This window comes from Onychomys torridus, chromosome 21 (genome assembly GCF_903995425.1).
Source record: "Onychomys torridus chromosome 21, mOncTor1.1, whole genome shotgun sequence".
Lineage (NCBI taxonomy): Eukaryota > Metazoa > Chordata > Mammalia > Rodentia > Cricetidae > Onychomys > Onychomys torridus.
This window is the reverse complement of record NC_050463.1, coordinates 13,173,855-13,190,689: the sequence shown is the minus strand read 5'-3', so window position 1 is coordinate 13,190,689 and position 16,835 is coordinate 13,173,855. Positions and strand designations below refer to the sequence as shown.

Here is a 16,835-nt window from a genome sequence, read left to right as displayed (position 1 = left end):
ATTGACTGAAGTTCTATCTCATCCTTATATTTTTGTATTTGTTTAGTTAACTTTACATTATGCAGGGATCATTTGAACAAAAATAGTTTAAAAACTAAAGCAATATGCATGTAAGTAATCTGAGGAAAAAACTGAGTATAAGTGTACTGTGTATACGTAAAAGTTTAAGTGCTATTTCTCCAGTGGATGAAGTAATCAGCAAATTTAGAGTCATGATTCTGTTTGAATCATATAACTAGAGACTGAAATACACAGGAGTATTAACTCATTCTGATAGTAAGAAGCACCTGATTAGTGGAGACACGATGCTTTTAAGCAATACTTGGTTTGCTAGAGTTTATTTTTTAAAGAAACATTTTTAAAAATTCAAATATGTGGTATGGCTATTTTTTCAATTTTTTTTGTTTTTAATTTATTAAATAAATAAACTGAATTCATTACTTGTCAATAGGTATTCTGACATGACATATGCACAAATATTTAAATATGTTTACTGCTTTATATTGAAAATAAGCAACTAACTATAATGTTTATGATATACATTGGTTTGTATTTGCCTCTGGAAACTTATTTCTATTTAAGGTATTTTTTCAATGATTACTCAATATAATCATTAAAATAAAACTTTCAATACTGAGGAGAATCAATCCCTCTGATATTATGGAGTTGCTGGAAGAAAGAGAAGAAAAGTACAGAGTAGTGACTTAGGAAAGAATGCTGCGGCTGTAAGGTTAAGGTCATTGGCTCCATCCACAAACAACAGTTCTCTTCCAATGTTAGGAGAGGAAAAGGTCCAAAGGTCACTCTGTAGATCCTGCCCTGACATTCAGGTTTTCTCCATTCTTCCTCAAAGAGAGAATGTACTTAACTGAGGGGCATCTGGTGCATAAATTCAAGTCGGGCCCAATGTACAACCAAACATGACCTGCCTGTGTATGTTGAGAAAATTTATCTCTGAATATGTGGGTTTCCCAAAGAGCTAATCTATTAGAGTGAAATATAAGAGGATATATCAATTTCATTTAAAATATGCTGAAGAGAGTTGGCATCAATCAGACTTGTCTTAAGTTTCTACAATTTTCAAATTTAATAATGGAAATACACACACACACTGAACAAAAAAAAAAGAAAGAGAAAAAAATACCAAGCTTCTCTCTCCTCCTTTCATTCTATACTACATTCTCATGTCCATTTCCTGACGAAGATAATTAAAACTTGTTGACCTGAGGCTAGCCCGTGCATTAATTCACAATGTGGCTGCAACTCTAACTTATGGAACTCATCCATCACCAGGCATTTTCTCTGGCTTTCTAGCCTGTTCCTACGTGAAATGGTGGATGCTGAATTAGAGGAAAATACATTTTTTAATCTTTCCAACTTCAGTGAGTGTGCAAACAAATGCTACTAGAGTTTTGAGCTGTAACAGGGAGGAGCTGAGTTTCAGTATGCCTTAGTGCACAGGGAAAACAGTTTATTATCAATTTAATACAAAGTAGAAAGGGACCCACCTGGCCTTACCTGTAGACCTTGCCTAAGCAGGATGTATCTCTCACATGTGAAAACCCTGGCTTAGGAAGTCACAAGGAAACTCACAGTATCAACTAATCTGGCATCATAGGCACTCACAGAGACTGAATGGACAACCAGGAACCTGCATATATGTGACAGTTGCGTAGCTTGGTCTTCTTGAGTGACTACTAACAGTGGGAACAGGGGCTGTCTCTGACTCTTCTGCTGGCATTTGGGACCCTATTCCTCATACTAAGTCGCCTTGTCCAGCTTTAATATAAGGCTAATCCTTACTACAACTTGATATGACATGTTTTGTTGAGATCCCGCCCTTTTCTGAATAGAAGGAGGAGGAGTGGGTGGGGGCATAGAAGAAGGGGAAGGTGAGAAAGGAGAGGAAACTGCAGTTAGGATATAAAAGGAAGGAAGAAAGGGAGGGAGGGAGGGAGGGAGGGAGGGAGGGAGGGAAGAAGGCAGGAAGGCAGGGAGGGAGGGAGGGAGGAAGGCAGAAAGGCAAGGAGGAAATAGAGAGGGAGGGAGGGAGGGAGGGAGGGACCAAGGGACAGAGGGACGGAGGGACGGAGGGACGGAGGGACGGAGGGAGGAACCAACCCTGGGTTCTTAGTTTTGCAGACCTAACTAATTTTAGTGGTGCATGAGCAGGTAATCAAGTCTACTGTTACTACTGTGTCATTTATGAAAACCTCGCTTTTGTATTCCCTAGCTATATAAAAGTCAGGAATCCAAACCGGTAACAAATTTCCTTTTCATTCCTTTAAAACATGCTTCCCAAACAAATGGGCATCAGATACCAAGGAGTCTGTCATTCTAGGAATGATAGCTATGTGTTGGCATAGGGGAAGCCGCAGACTACTGCACTGTGTCTAAGTTACTACAGAAGTGTAGCTAGTGAAATTTGTTTCTTTTGCATTGTAAGAATGCAAGGGCAGTAGAAGAGCCTATCATGAAGGCACACAGAAGGTGCTTTCACTGTAGTTTTGAGATCTCAGTTGGGCGGCCCACAGAGAACTAAGTGATAGATGAACACTTGGCATCCCAGCCTTCATTTGGTGTCTGTCTCCTTTATTCTGGGTCAGGTCATGTTCCTACTTGAGTCTACCTATCTAACATATGTCATCCTTCCAGGCTGAAGTCACACAGATAAGTCATTGTCCTAAACCTAGTCACCTTGGATTCCAAGAAGAACAAGATCTCTAGGGAAGATTCTCCCCAACCCTCTCCCTGCACCCCCACACACCCACACACTAGTATAGACAATTATCCATGAAGGTGAGATTGCACCTGGAACTAAAGTAGTCATTGTGCAGAAACCAGAGGGTCTCCACAAGTAATGACAACAATTAGCATTTTATGGAAACACCATGAGAGAATGGAGCTGAAGCAATCATGGTGCTTAATAGGACCATACATTGACAAGGATTGCTTAATTACGCATACCCTTTGTCCTTTAGTGAATTTAAACACCATGTCAGCCTTCCTAAAAAGAACTTGGAAACACTAGATCCTTTTAGATCTTTCTCTGCCCTCTGTTTTTACCATAACTGGCCTCTAATTAGCCTGCAGATGGAGTTGGTGAGCTTAACCAATTTGGCTTCTGGAGCTCAGGCTCCTGGCCTAAAAATCTCGTTAAAGTTTCTGTACTTGGTCCTAAGCATATGCATCTAGAAAAAGAACAATGCATAAGAAAATGAGTGTATTTGTTTCAGTAGCTGCTCCTCCACCCGCCTGCCACCAGAAACAGAATCAGCGGAGTAAACAAAAATTGGAATAAAATGCCACAAATAACACCTTTTGGTATAATCAACATGTTGACTACTATGAGGATCCTCGTCTATATGTGCAGCAGTGGTCAGTTTGTGCGACACAACAGACTTTAAGATTTGGCCAGCAAAGCTGCCAGGAACCACTCAGGCATATTCCCTACTGTACATTGTGGTTTCCTTCCTTTCCTTTCAGTTGCCTGTGACTGGCCCCTTCATTGTCCTTTGCTCCCTTTCTCTTCCATCCAAACTGGCACTATTACAGGTAACGGGTCACACAGATGCAATGCTGGTGCTGGCTACAGCAAGCAGCAGGAACAAAGCTACAGTTCTATGTCCTGGTCCATTCAGTGAGTCTGGAGCATCTGTACTCTCATTTTCTAGCTCCTCACATTGCTTCCTTTACTGCGGGGAGTGAATGCCAGGATGGAAGGATCTGGTTCCCATGGTGGCACAGGATGGAGGTTTGCTTGGCCTTGATTTTTTTCTCTTAGTTTGTCAGTGAAAGCCTTTAGAAAACCTCAATAGTCTGAGGCTACTTCAAGGACCAGAAACAGGAGGGAATCACTGAAACTGTGTATTTATGCAGCACTCAGCCAGAGGAAGAGAAATACCGGCCAGGCAATAGGAGGATCAAATGGAAAATAAAGCATAAAGGTCCATTATGGACACTTACAAGAGGAAAGAAACAGCTCTAGGCAAGAAACGGGCAAATTACAAAGGATTTTTTTTAACAGATGGCCTCAGTTCCTGTTCAAAATCTACCGAAAGGAGATTCCAAGGTTCTCCCAGCAGCCTGCTCCATCCTGATCGGGGGCATGAGTGCAGCCAACTGGAGTTGAGCCAGTGGACTTCTTCACTGCCCAGGAGTGAAAGGGGAGCTGCTTCTAGACAAAGTGCAGCAGAGAGATGATGTTGGTATTCAAAGACATTTTAGAAAGGAAAAGACCTGGTATTTAATTCCAAGTGTCCTATCTCAGTGTCAACACTCAGAGAGAGTAATGAAGGGAAAGAGGGAGAGGAAGGATAGTTGGAGCAGAGGGGTACTGAAGCTTATTCTGCATTGAAGCTGTCTGAGGGGACTGCGGGAACTTAGCAATGACTGGTCAACCTATTACAAACCATATTCTATGACTCTTCCATTAAAATGTAATTCCTTTAAATAAGAGGTCAACACAAATATTTTTTAAAATTGTTTCACTTTTCATTTATAGAGAGATTTTTCAGTTCAATATTTCTACATCCATCTCAGGAGTTGAACTTAGGAAGGAGACATTGTGTAGAATGGTAATGAACACAGTTTATGGTGCATCTGTTCCAGCCATTTAGCCATCTTGTAATTACTTGCTTAGTAATAAGTGGTTTCTCATATGGGATTGACAGATAATATTGAGCAGAGTGTTGCCTGGGAACTTCCCTACCTGAGCTAAGCCACTATGCTACAAAATTATTCAAAAAAAGCTACATCAGATGAGCTGTGTCTATCCTTCTGAGAGTCTGAAGTCAGAATATTTAGAAAGCCTAAACAAAAGTGGAGACCAGAGTGGGGGATAATTTTGAATGTGCCCATCCATGTTTCTGGATGCATTTGGGATTCTAGTACTCAGTGTGGCTTTGTCTATGACCAAATGGATAGCAGTCTTTGGGTCTGTGTGTGCATAGTAGAGAACACTGCACAGTGTATGCTGATCTTTGCATTGTTGACATAGAAAATAAATTCCACTAAAGGAGGCCAACCCTCCTTATTCTAAAAGAGATGTTGACCATGTCTGAGAGGGACAGTTTTTTTTTTGTTCTTGCTCACAAACCATTATCACAGACATTTTTCAAACAAACCTTAAAATACTTATGACTACTTGTCTAGGCTTGGGTTCTCAGAACAGTCCAAAACACATCTGTTTAATTTTTCTAAGAAAAACCAAAAGAATTTTATGATGAAATTCAGAGGACTTTGCATAAAACATGACTAAACTATATTATAAAAAGAAATCTAAATTTAGTGCTCAACAAATTTAATTTACATATATTACATAAAAATAAAGCTGTTTATATAATATGACTGACTTACCAATTAAATATTTTTATATGTACAAAAAACAGAACTTATTACAAAATAAGAAATGTTTCTAGTTGTTACTTTAAATTCAATAGTAGATTTACATTTATTACATACTTTAAGAGAAAAATGCACTGAATAATAAAAGGACTTTTTAAACAAGTCAGGGGTTTTTATTTTTCACTTTGCTTCATATGCAGAATTCAATATAGTTGCAAGTACTGGGATTTGCAGTTAATGCTAAAATTTTGTAGAAAACATTGAAAAGCATTGGAATGTATTTTCTTTCTAGTTAACTTAATTGGATCAAACTTAAAATTTCCCAGAAACTCTCAGCTTAGACTAAAATATTGCTAATAAATGAAAAATCTTGAATGATTTTTTTTTTCAGTGTAGGTTATTTACAAAGGAAGAAAATGGATGTGAAGGGTTCCTCCACTCTTCAGAAATTCAAAATCACTTAGACTATGATGACCTGAGGTATAAACCCATGAAATCACTGTTTTCAGGTTAAAAACAAAAACAAAACCAAACAAACAAACAAAACCCAAAAAAACCCGAGGTGACACCAACAGCCTCCTAGGGACAAATGTAATATTTGTAAGTTGGCAGTTTACCAGAAGCTGCTGCTCCTACTTCTAAAAATAATAACTGAAATCAGGTTAAAGTGAAACTTTATTTTATTCTTCAGAATCAACCATTCTACTTTCTAGTGAAAGTCAATAACAACCAAGAAGAGCGTAAATTTTGGTAAAATATGAGTAAGTGTTAGGAAGTTCTGAAGGAATGTAGTCCATATGTTCTACCAAGAAGAGAATAAAAATAGGGGATTAGCCTGTGAGGAGTTGTTGCCATCTTTGATGGGCTGCCTCTGACACCTTTTCATCATCACATTAGCCCAAGTCACCCAGAGAGCTAACGCCCAAGAGGACTGGACAAAGACTCAATTGTCTCACTTGTCCAGCTGTGCGGAGCAGGAACATTGTAGGTAAAGAGTTTCTTAATTAATTGGAAAATTTTGTTGATTCGATAAAGTCAAAGAAAACATACTGTATAATAGTTGAAATTCTTCCTATATTGGTAGAATAATTTGCTTTCTTGAACAAAAATCACATCTAGAAAAAAATCTTTGCTCTACTTTAACTTCAGTGGTGAGGGCAGGACTCCTAATTGTATTTACCCCCAGGCACTGCTTGAAATTAAGGGCAGGGCATTCTCGAAATACTTTGCTGTCTTTAAAACTTAAAGGAAACCATATATTTCATTCACAGCCCAAAACAGTTTGCTTCCTTTGAAAAACACCTGCAGTAAAGGTTCTCTTCATTCAACAGTAAATATTTGGTCATTGATCTTATCCAATATAAATTTGCCTTTTCACTTTAGTGAGACACACACATCTGGTTGAATAGGACTTCACATGTCTGTTGTATAGCTTATCTCTTAGGTACTAGGCATGGAAGTCATATTTTTACTATCTGAATCAGCAACAAGGAAGGAAATAAAGACAAAGTATATTGGCAAATTTCAGGGTTTTTTTTTTATGTTTCAGAAAACAAATTAAAAGGAAAATAGAATGTAACCAGTTTCACACCATTGAAGAGGTCACACATGTAGTTTGGGAAATAACCTCTAGTAATTAATGAGCTGACATGAGTGCTGGTCCATGTATAAGGGGGTTCCACAGGGCTGAACAACCTATCCTCTACCTGTTGGTTTACTAATTTCCTCATTTAATGTGGCCCTGAAATGTCAGGCTCCAGTTAAGCAAATACATGTGAATATAAGTGAAGAATTCATTTGTGGTCACACAAGACCTCTTACAACGTTTACTCCATCCTTTACAGTAGTTTGATTTACTCTTTAAGTAACATAATGGAAAGGTCATAGAGAGGTTATTTCTTAACATTGTATAAACTGGTCCATGGTTATCATGAAAAAAAACTGCATTCTTTGGACACAATTTTGAGATTGAAAATTTAACTCATTACATGTTTATTATACAACTCATTCATTATATGTTTCTTTAAAATGCTTGGCAAGACTATTATATAATAATGACTTCAATTAAAAAAGAGAGAGAGAGAAGGAACTTCCTTCTGACTTCCCAGCTTCTTAAGTATTTTTAGAAGCCAACCTTAAAAAGCAAATAAGAACAACAAAGACACGCTAACAAACACCAGTAGGCCCTCAGCTGGCATCACACTGACCAGAAGGCCCACAGCATCTAACTGTGCTGCATTTCATGAGAAAACTTGAAATTTGCTTTTTTATTTAAACTTTGTTCTATTATAAAAACTAATAAAACTAGATTAAGAAAACTATAATAAATACATTTACATTATTACTAGTAACATATCTACTCTTTAAACACTGAAAATAGTTATTCTATTGATGACAACTAATAAATAAGGTGTAGACTTTCTTATATATCAGGTTTGATTAACAATGTTTGTACAAATAGGACTAGAGATCAAGTCAAGTATCCTGCCATTGAGCTAGGCTCAGCCCTTGGTTCTTCAAAACCTGTTCCTGTTATGTATTTGCAGATAAGGATGGAAATAAACCCCGCATCATCATCCTGATTCATCCTTCTAAGTGCTCAGATTGTAAGTGTGTGATACCACTATTACATTTCACTTGGAATTAAATAATAGCAATAATGGAGCTCCTCAGTTACTGCGGCCAAATTCTACATGATTGGCAGCCGTATGATCACTGGTTACCAGATTAAACAACACAGATTATATTTCTGCCATTTCAGAAAATGCTATGGGAGTACTCATGAGAATTAATAAGCTCCTAAAAGGTCTTTGATAATATCTAATGATAGCAAGCTGTATGTGTTCTTTATTTCTGTTCATTAAGGGGCATGAATTAAATTCACAATAATATTCTAAAAGAAAATATCAATTTAAATTGGATGTGGTTATTGCATTTGTGCAACATAGAGAGCTATATAATGTTTTCACTTTAATTTCAAAATAATAAAAATAATTGAGAAATAACCCAATAAGATTTTTATTGTAGTCATTTTAAATGCTTTTGACTTATTCAAACTCTGAACAATTATTAATCATAAGTCTTTTTTAACCATCATAACTTCATATCCTGAATACCTCTTGTTCGCTAATAAATTAAATTTAGCAATATAGTATTTTATTACCCATTATCATTGCTCATCCTACCCAGTATCCCCTTCAATGTTACCCAATATTATTGACTTTAAATTTCAGTATATGACAATTTTTAAGAAATAGTGGGTTAATAACAATTTATTTTTAGAACAGGTAAAAATGTATATCCCATCCCATTCTTTTACAGGGAATTTTATTATAAAGTAATAACTTAAAGACCTCCCTTCTAATCAAACAGGCCTCCTGTTCAGAATTACACTGTAGAAAAATAAGCCATATGGACAAAAGCACCAGCCTTTCTGTAGGACTGCAATGCAGCAAACATAGAAAATGGTAAGGCTAAAAAGAACAGTGTTAATCCCGAGTTCACTCTGCTCTGTCAGAAGCTGAGCTTGCTAAGAGGCTGTTCTGTAAAAAAGAAATGCATATAATGAATACTGTAAAAACACAACTCTATACAGGAAAATATGAATAGGAATAGCAAAGCAAGTAAGGTGGCAAAATTGGTCAGGAAATAAATTGACAGACTAATCATAGTCACATGAAGAATGAATAAAATAGGCCTAGAAAGATGGTGGCCTGTAAAGAGCTTGTTATACAAGCATGAGGAACTGAGTTCAGGTTCCTAACAACAGTGCAAAAACCTGGCATAGTGCATACATCTATTACCCTGGGCTGGGATGGAATCAAATAGATTCCAGGGGCTTGCTGGTCAGCCAACCTCACCAAATGGTGAGCTCCAAGTCTGGTGTGAAACCCTATGTCTAAAAGTAAGTGAGCAGAGGCAGAGTAATAGAGTAAGACATTCAACATCAACTTCTGGCTTCCACAGGAACAGGAATAGGCAAGCATACCCTCATACATGAACAAACCATACACAACACATACACACCCTCAGATACATGCATAAACCATACACAACACACACACACACACACACACACACACACACACACACACACACACACAGACACTGAGTAAAATACATAATCAAGCTTATGTAGACCTGTTAAGTCTGTGTTCAGGACTTAAAGAATTATTGCCATTAAATGCTAATCACTAGTTATCAGAAAGTGTCCCTTTTATGTTAATAACATCAAATTTCCACTGTTACACAGTAATGAAGGAAGCAATGTCAGAATGGAAATAAAACATATATTTATGGCCTCAAATACGTACAGAGTAACATTTGATCAGATATCCCAAGCACATGAGCTGTTGCCTGGTACATGAAATAAGTACTGGGAAGAGCAAATGATCCTCAAAGGACATGGAAGTCATCTGCTGAAGCCCTGCCCCATGACGTTAGAATGGCTTGAAAGAGATTATACAACAGTATCGGTTATTTCTTTTAGTCCAAACAAGAAAATACATATTCATAGTCAGAGTCAGTATTCTATCTAGATTCAATTTTACATCTTATAAATCAAGCAAAGTTTATCTTAACATCAAATAATAAGCCTTACTAGATCAAATTAATCACCTTAAAAGATTTCTGATATTATTACAGCAGAACAAAAGGTTTATTATGTACAGTATTTGTATTGGATAATACTGGAAACAAAGCATTATAGCGGGACCTCACTGTGTACGCAATGGGCATCTTAACTGAAGTAAACTCTGCTCAACACATACAGTATTGAAAGGAATACTCAGTGCATGAGGAAAATGAAGAGTAGAAAGGTTGCTATTTTCTGAAATACCACATAAGCAGCTTTGATGTCATTGATTACTAAGCTTCTCTTAAAACAGCAAAGAAAATGTTTGGACTGGTTAATAAAAGGCCAGACTCAATCACTTAAAATGGGTCTAATAGTTGAAAATAAAAAGTTGAAATTTGTAAATATATTTGAAAATACAAGTAGTGCAGAGCAAAAGGATTACAATAAATAGTGAAAATCTAGACACTATACAATATCTCTTAAGTAACTAGATATCTTGACAAAGTCTACATGGTCCTGAAAAACGTAAATTCCTGGAAAGCGGCTTGGAAAGAACAGGAGAATGGAATTAAAAGACATCTAGATTGTGCTGCTACGCAGGTTTAAAGAGTCTGTATGCCTTTAAAAAAATATTTATTTATTTATTCTTTGGCCCATTTGCCATATGTTTAAAGTCTTCCATACAGTCATTGTGGCTCACCACAGGGGCATAAAACCATTTATTTAATAATAGCAAATCCTAAGGCATTGAATGTTGAGGAAATATCCATTTAATGATGTTGGCCATGATATGATAATGCTGTAATTAATGCTTCCTAATGCTTTCTTATTCAAATTTCAGGTTCAAGAATCTTTACATATATAAACACATACACACATATATACATATGTGTATGTATATATATACATACACATATATATGTTGCTTCATAAATATATTACTTAATACCTTATTAATTACTGTTTTAATTTCTAAGTTTCTATGAATCTAGTTCTGGGTTAGGGATGAGTAGGTTTCTTTTCATAGGTAATCTTTCTTTGCCACTGTGAATTTTCCTAAATTAGCCATAGATCAGTGGTTCTCAACATGTGGGTCATGACACCTTTGAGGATCAGACAACCCTTTTACAGAAGTAGCTAAGGCCATCAGAAAGCATAGATGTTGACATTCCGATTCATTGCAGTGGCAAAATTACAGTTATGAAGTAGCAACAAACATAACTTTATGCTTGGGCGTCAGCAGAACATGAGGAACTGTATTAAAGGGTCACAGTATTAGGAAGGTTGAGAACCACTGGTCTTAGAGAATTAAGGCCCTTTAATCACTAGAAATATTTTGGACGGAGAAGAGTGAACAGGAATCTAGTATCCCTTCCATTCAAGCTATTAAGAAGCTCTAGAGTCATCAGCTGGGTATGTCCACCTGCTTCTCTCCATGGATTGTTATTGCTAAAGGAAGGCTGGTAATAAAGGTATGATGTAGAAAGTACTTATCATTAACTCACAGTATACTTCATCTAAGGTAATCAAACTGACATAATTATTATCACACAAGTAGAAAGAAATCATTAAGATCAAAGGGCACAAATAATCTCTTTTATTCATTACTTTATAAACATTTTACCACATGAGAGATGAAATGAAATACTGAATGATAGAGTCAGGTACTCTGATCCCCAATCCTGTGTTCTTTCCTCCATATTACTGATGTTCAGCAAATCTCCAATTCGACACATAGACTCTAAAAGTTTCTGAGTGTATCTGTGGGAAATAAATCTAGCAAACTAAAAGAAACATTTAAACAGTACCTGAGTCAAAATTATGATTAATAATGAAGCTCCTTTATTTGCAATTGCCTGCAAAATATGAGCAGTATTTATTTGCTCAGAGTAATTACATTGTTTCTTGGTATATTTAGAAACATAGAACAAATTTTCATACAATTAAATTATTTTGATGAAAATCAAAATCAAAATTTTTGTACCATTTTAATCAACTTTGTGATTTATTGACTACAATGAGATCTGGACCAGATGGATTCCAAAGCCCTACCACAGATTTCAGGTTTTCATCTACCTCACAATTTGCCTTTTTATATTTGAAAAGACAGAAAGCTACTTAAAATGGAATTTTTCACATCTTGAGCTAAATAGCTAGACTTACATTTCATCTGAATTGGTTAGTACCATATCTGATGTATAGATATTACATATAAACATTGACCTAATTATAATGGTTAAAGCAAATATTTTGCAAATGCTCCTGACCTTTACTTAGGTATCTTAAAATACTACATTCAGTGATGTTAATCTGGCAAATAAAACAAAGGCCTTCTGGGTCCATGGGGATGGATGCTGATATGGTTACACTTAATCTGTGGTTAATTCCACCATGCAGAGTTAACTGGATCATCCATGTGCAGTCACAGTCATCAATTACACTGTTCAGTGACTTGTAATCCACTAAACTGATTCTTGCTTAGGCTATACAGCAGTATAATGAGATTTTTTCCCCTACCTAATGCTTATTTTTATTTATGATTCTGAAGTTCTGAATGTACTATCTTATAATCAATAAACACAATCATATTTAAAAATTTAAAGTTTTAGAATTCTAAAGCTGAAATGAATCTTTAACACATAACAGAATCAAAGGGCAGCTGTATAGTACAGTATCTCCTTGTTCTCAGGGCTGCAGCTTTGAACATAACTCCAGGAAGCAAATTGCTTAGAAAAGAGACTTCAGGGAACTACCCTCTCTCGACCCTAAACGAGGGTCGGAATCCAAATTAGGCTAAAATTTTATTTTCTTCTCACATAAATTTTGGATTGAAACACTAGAATCCTGAATTTCTTGTCAACAATACTCTAACTAAAAGGTAAGGGGGGGGCTAAGAACTAAGACAAGCACCCTAAATATTTACAATATTCAGGCTCTTACTCCAATTTTTTAATAAAGGACATATATTTTGCCTTTATATTACAGATGAGAACAACTTTGGTCAGTTACTAATTTATGTCACCAGCAAGCAGAAACTCTAAGAACCAGAGTTATCCTACAGAAGCTTTTCACAAAGAAAATTACTTATCAAATATAGAGTTAAAGCAGGACCCTCTCTTTTTGTACCAGAACCCCATCAAGAAAATATTGCACAGGCCTGAGTAAGAAGCATTTGAAGTGACTATCCCTTTCGTAATTCTTGACTTGATAAGATTTATGTGCAGATAAGTCTTGAAATCAAAAGCAAAGGCAGATGTAATAATATGCAGTAAGTTTCAGAAAGTAAATAAACTGCAAAGTCATTGGAACGTGCATGTCAGTAAAAATGAGGGAAAATTCAATGGTGTGTTTTATGTTTCTTCTAAACACCTTCTTAGAACAAATATTAAGCAAATTGTCTTTGTTAGTAGGTCTTGGCCGTTGGTTGCTGAAAAGTCATGGGAATGCCTTGGATAAGAGCAATGGAAGAGCCACCTTGCCTCTGATAAAAATCAAAACTGGCCAGGCAGTGTTGGCTCATGCCTTTAATCCCAGCACTTGGGAGGCAGAGACAGGTGGATCTTTGTGAGTTTGAGGCCAGCCTGGACTACAGAGTGAGATCCAGGAAAGGCGCAAAGCTACACAGAGAAACCCTGTCTCAAAAAACCAAAAAGATGAAAACTGGCCTCAACATTCCAAACACACGGGTTTATTTGTGTTTAGAGAGAATTTAAAAAGGGACTTGCAGATCTTGTTTCGAAATTGATTTTTCATTTGCCTAAAATAGTAAACAGGGTAAGTGGGAGCTATAAACTGGGAATGTGTATTTAGCTACCAACTGGTATGCATGAGTAAAAGCACATCTTTGGGGGCAAAATAGCCTGAAATGAGCTGACCCAATTTAGTTACATAAATTATAGAAAATGGGTTTGAAGCCTTCTGTGAAAGTTATCAAACTATGCCGTCAAATTCAGAGTTCCAACCATACTATGACAATGAGCAGGTCATTTCTCATTGTGGCTTCAATGTCCCTCTCTGTAAATTAGGAGATAATCAAATTTACTTTTTTGGATAATTATAAATTTGTAAGACTCATATAAATTGCATACAGCAGATATCTAGGTATTTCTCTAATCCTGTTAACTAGTTTTCAATGATGGAAAACAGGAGGAAAGTACTTAAGTGAAACTGAATTTTAGTCTTAATATATTTAAGAATTGTCTTACCCTATACAATGCTTCTAACAAAAGGAAATTGTATACTGAGTAACAGTGAGTTTGAATGCCAACTGATTTCCAAAACGGTGCAGTATAATTAGGAAATTCATGAGTCAAACTCCTGTTTATGCCTGTACTGTAAAGGCTAATCATTTGTTTGTTTTTTATAAGAAAGACTTGATTAGAGCCTCCAGCCGCAATAATTAAATAACCCTGTGCTTGAAGGACGCCAGCTTGGCTACCGCTGCAGTGTGCTAAACCCATAATGAAGGCACAGGATGTGTATAAATTAACAAACCAGTGACATTTACACTAAGAGGACAGAGCAGGCTTCTTTTAGGAAGAATGTTTTCAATGACTCTATGTATTACACAGACTGCAATGGAAACTATCATCTACATACAATGTTTAGATGAGGCTCTGATCCATATGATTACTTCAAAGAGTTCTCTAGAATGGATCAGTTAGTGTTGTAAGGTTCTCAGGCACAGCAGTGGTTTCTTATACAAATATTCATTTGTGTCACTGAAGTGTGAGAGAAGTCATAAGAAATATATAAATATGTAAGACTGTGTTCCAGGAAAGCTAGTTTGCCTAATGCTAAGCCTCAGCTTGGTGGGCCTCTGACCCAATTCTGAATTCTTCAGTACTATAATGTATTGTATTAGAAAATGCAATACTAACTCCCATGTAGGTAAAAGCAAGGGAATATAAAATGGAGTGCAGTGGATATGAACATTTGTCAAGTTTCAAAACCTAAGTTACTCTGTTTCCACATAGTTCATGAGGAAGATCGTGGCAGGGTGAATTCTGCATATGTTTGGTTGAGACCAAGTAATTCCAAAATTGGAAGCATTTGGGCAAGAAAATTTGTAAATGTACTTGTGAAGTGTCAAAACTATGACTTGTTGCATTTTTCAACTGTATATTTTAAAACTCCTGGAAGTCACACCTACTCCGAGACAAATACAGAGGGCACACTGCAAAAAACTGAGATCTGATTTCCTGAAGTCCAGATATTAAAAAGCCTAAAATAGACAGGAGCCTATGGAACTGACAACACCTTAAAACACACTTTCCCAAGTGAGCCCCAAGGTACATTAGTCATGAACATATCTGTCAAGAAGTCCCTGACCACAGGACACCTGAAGCATAAATGACACAGTGGACATGAATATTGAAAAGACATTTGTCAAGAGTTCTTGACCAATTAGTTTGGAACATTTATACCCTCTTTCATTGACTCACAGTACATCATTATGATTGAAGATGACAAGATGACCCTAAGAAATAGAATCCTTTTGTGCAGCCTAGTGATTCTCAAATATATTTCTCTAGGGAGTCTTGATTTTAAAAGTAAAGTCTAGCAACATAATTCCCCAGAACAAAGCTTGGAATAGTTGCCATATAGATTATTGTACTATTATATTCTTTGATTCTAGATGTAAGGGAAAAACAATATCAAAATTACATTTAACAAAGAAAGAGCAGAGGCACTCATTTAATTGTTAATTTATATTCTAATTACTTACCATTACATTAGATTTTTTACTTATAAATAAATGTGTAGGGTAACCAATGAAATTCCTAAACTGAGTTAATCAGCATCAGACTTATATGCACCCCAATCAATATACTTTAAATTGTAAATTGTACTTGAAACTATAAATATTTTTAATTGAATGAAAAAAAATGATGAGAAACAAATCCACTGAAGATATCAAGTCACAGAAACTTTAATAACATCATGCTAAAGGTTCTGAAGTACATTGAAAGCCTAATGATTTACACTTTTGCTGAATATGGCTTAAATCATCCAGCAAAAAAAAAAAAGCAGCTTGCAAAAGAACTGCATAATCTCATCATTCTCCTGGATATATGTTCCCTCTTTGAGGTACTATCTAATGACCAAAGGCAGCACTGGTATCTGGCAAAAGTCACTGGGCAGTGAGTACCTGAAACAATATGCATCAATAATTCTCTGAGGTATCCTTTATTTGAATCTAGACATTTCTTCTAACACAAAGACAAATATTTTGATTGATGAGTATGGAAATCAGAAGTTGAATATTCAAATACTGACTTCTAGAATTAAGCATATAAATGAACAAAAATCAAGAAATATCTAGGGAACAAAAGACTTTACTACCATCTAGAAGTCAGGAACAGTCCCAGCCTATATTAAGAATTCAACATATTTTTGGTAAGTGAATATGTTTTTAAAAATGAGTCAAAGACATCTACCAATCAAAATAACTTTTATGAGCTAATTTTATAATATAATATTAGCATAAATATCCAAGCATTCAAACATATAGAAATGAACAAAATTCTATTTTATTTCAATTACTCATTTTACCACTACAACATCTGTTTGTTCATGCACAGTGGTGGAGGCCTGAACTACTTTAAATAAGACACCATATGACAGCCATTCATGTGAAGACACTGGGCAAAATAAAAGGGTTGTAGTAGTACTTAAGATTAGACTGGAAAAGATATTATATTACTCCAAATCATTTTTAAAACTTCCATCAATGAAAATCAAACATCACAAAATCCCTTTATACATTAATTGAACCACCTTCCATTACATGCTAAGGAGAAAGTGCAAATCCAAATCAAAATGAAATCGATGGCAGTTCCTCAATTCCTAGTTAAACATACAAGCATCAAATCTACTTAACAATATATGTTTTCCTCAGGTGAGTGAAAAG

At 35.9% G+C, this 16,835-nt stretch overlaps 1 protein-coding gene across 26 annotated transcripts in view; it reads right to left on the bottom strand.

The window, feature by feature from the left end:
* Positions 1-16,835, bottom strand: part of Nrxn1 (neurexin 1) — a 1,060,385-nt gene that overhangs the window by 965,418 nt on the left and 78,132 nt on the right. The gene's annotated exons all lie outside the window — the stretch shown is intronic.